A 3,501-nucleotide genomic window follows, 5' to 3' on the forward strand; every position below is an offset into this window, starting at 1 on the left:
ATGGCGTCTAAAAGTACCGTCTGCACCACCGAATATTTTGCAAAAAATACCATTGTATAGCTCGATTTATGATGCAACTTTCATCTGAAGACACCAAAGTGGGCCATTAACACCTTGAAGAGTTATGAAAGAAATAATGACAATAAATCTCTTTTTTTGCATCGAAAACAAACAATGGTGGAACAACTGCACTCACATATGGAGATAGCAAGCACTTCTAACAACATGAAAACAAAAGAACTTATCAAAGCTGGTAAAAAACACTATTTTTTCGTCCTTTTAAGACTGCCTCTACTCGCATAACAGTGCCATATGAATTTTCGTCATTTTAGGTCAACATAAGGCTTCAACATAAAAGACTAAAAAAAGAGGTTTTGTTCTAGAAATTTCGAAAAAAATATCAATTCGTGGCTATCCTATATGAAATATACCTGAATAACAATCCCATATTTGGAATACCACGGATTTGGTTACTTTTCAATGTTTCTTTCGGCGATATAGTCTTTGGTTTATTGCTTCGAATCATTTAAACATTTTTTTAACTCACTTGATGTCGAATGATGCACACTAGTTTTCGAAGGCAGGTCTGACTTTCTTAGGAATGACTTCCTGAGCGAAAAACTATCGGATGCAATCAAAAATCGTAAAAAGATTCAACTTACAATGTGGAATTCATGATATTTTTTTTGCAAAAGTATGTTTCTTTTTCTGACAATTGCATTTAGAAGTTCAAAAATGATCAAATTTAAGTCTTAGAAAGTAGCTTGGTGAGAAAAATATATTTTGTATGGGATTGTTATGTCAGTAGATTCGAAAAAGGTTTCAAATATGGTTGATTAACAGTCCCATTATGAATAAAAATAGTGCTCTAGACCTTACCAATAGCCCAATTCCGAAAATTTCAGGTCTAACGATTTATTATGACAACCTAGAAACGATTTTCGTTTATGCTGAAAGTGGTGGTCACAATTTAAAAATATATTCCAAAACAGAAAAAGCTGATTGTCTCGCTTCCTTATTTTTGTATATGGGACTGTTATGAAAGAAGGGGCGGTAGATTGTTGCAGCTTAACTGACTTCATGTTATATCCAAAAATCTAATAACGTATTCGTTTATACCCAGTTTTGCACCAGATCACAACAAGTTATGCACATTTTACTGTCATTTTTAGAAGTTTATGCGTTAAGATTTGCATCCGTAATTCCCCAGATTTGATTTAAAATAGACGGTGGAACACTGAAGATTCGTGCGTGAGCGATCGAGGTAGCAAAACACTGACGACAAATTATGTTCGTTCTAGTATGGTAAACCTCAAAACTGGGCGAATCTAGAAAACGAAGTAACATATTTTCATCATTTTACAGCCTGGGCTGGCCACACTGAGCTCTTTGATTATTTCTTCAACATTTGTGCCACTTTTTCATACTTTTTTGATCAATGGGAAAGGTTTTTGGTGTCCAGTGCTTAGCTCCCGATATAAAACCTATGTAAAGCACGTCTATATTTCATCTTTTTAATCACATTTTTGTGATCCCAAACACAGGGACTGAACCTTCTACTATTGGCATTGATTATGCTTCACAATGATCTTTGATCGAAAAATTAATAAGTTATATAGTATATGACCAGGTTGTAAAAGCAACATTCCCATTATTAAACAAAACGATACTCAGAATTTTGGTTAAAATTTAAAGTCATTTTTGCTGCAAACACTCTACAAAGCACAAAAAAGTAGTGTTTTTTTACCTGCTTTGGTAAGTTCTTTTGTTTCCATGTTGTTAGAAGTGCTTGCTATCTCCATATGTGAGTGCAGTTGTTCGACCATTGTTTGTTTTCGATGCAAAAATAGAGATTTATTGTCATTATTTCTTTCATAACTCTTCAAGGTGTTAATGGCCCACTTTGGTGTCTTCAGATGAAAGTTGCATCATGAATCGAGCTATACAATGGTATTTTTTGCAAAATATTCGGTGGTGCAGACGGTACTTTTAGACGCCATTTAAAGTTTATTTACAACTTTTCATGTTGAAGGTCATTATTTAATTTTTTTCAACTATTCTATTTGGAAAGCTGTTAAAATTTCAATGCATTTTGATGTGGTATTTTATAATTTCCGTTGAGAAACAACAGAGTTATGTAGCTTTGAAAAATGGTTATTTTTTATTTACAAAAAAATCTAACCGAAGCTAACTCAAAAAATAAAAATGTTAGAAATCTGAAAAAATACATGTGTTTTTAAGTCGCAAAAATGAATCAAATTTTCAATTTTGGGGAAAATCTGAAGACCCCCGGCGCAAATTGTCAGATAATAAAAAAAAATCCCCAAATGTCAAATGTAGATAAAGAAAAATATTGTAACATGTAACTTATTAAATACCTAGACAAAAAGAAACTGATGATTTCTATCTGTGAAGATGGAGATATCCAACTCTATTTATGAGAGAGAAAGTGAGGAGAGTTGGATATACAGATACAGATTTGAATGTAGCAACGCTGAAGAGAGTTTCACATGTTCAGAAAAAGCGAATGCAAATCAGTTTGAATTTGGATTAAAAGGAGAAAAGAGGTTTTCCAGTGTTTGTAGCGATCATGCTAAAAAAATGAAATCTCGGTTGCAGTAAATCGATCGATTCTGACAAATACAACTGTTGTTAAGTTTTTTTTTTCAAGTTTCTATGTATTGCGTTAGAAACCTGTTACGCGAGTAGTAACAATATTTGTGTATAACAAATAATAATTGTTTACATTGTTCATTATAATGTATACTTCTCTGTTTTAGTTACGTATTCACGTCGAATACTATAACCATTAGTTAAGTGACGCATCATTTATAAAATTTATAAAACAACAACCTCTACTTGATTATTCCAAAGATAAGCCTCAAACCCTGGTTTAATAGGTTGGACCTGAGTCGGGATTTTATTCATCTTCTCCCGTCTCATGTCCAATCATTATTCCTCGGGATGCAGTACTCTATCGTATAAATATTTCTGGCAACAGCTTGTATGGCTGTGACCAAGGTTATTACGACTTCGAGCATATTGTTTGTTCATGTGAGGTCCACATAGCCGCCAGAGCAAATTTATTGGACACCCTCCGGGCCCGAGGGAAACCACGAAACCATCCTACACCCCTGTAAGAGATGTACTAGCTGCGATAGACCTTGATTACATGTTCGAAATCTACCACTTCTTAAAAGTCATCAACCTCCGTCTATAAACAATTCTTTACTATTTTCCCTATATCTATTCTAGTTCTCAACAATATATAATTGTAAATACAAAAAAAAACTGACTTTGGCTCCTTAAAACCTTCGGTATGAGCCATTTCAAATAAACGAATTATAAAAAAAAAGTTTTGGCATAAGGAGACGATTTAAAAATACCTCCCACTTCGAAAACAAGAGGGGTCCCATACAAAATCATAGTGAAATACGAAATGAAATAGTTGATAAAACAATACTATCTAAATTCAATTGATCAACAGAATTTATGGTAGAA

This window comes from Uranotaenia lowii, chromosome 3, assembly GCF_029784155.1.
Source record: "Uranotaenia lowii strain MFRU-FL chromosome 3, ASM2978415v1, whole genome shotgun sequence".
NCBI lineage: Eukaryota > Metazoa > Arthropoda > Insecta > Diptera > Culicidae > Uranotaenia > Uranotaenia lowii.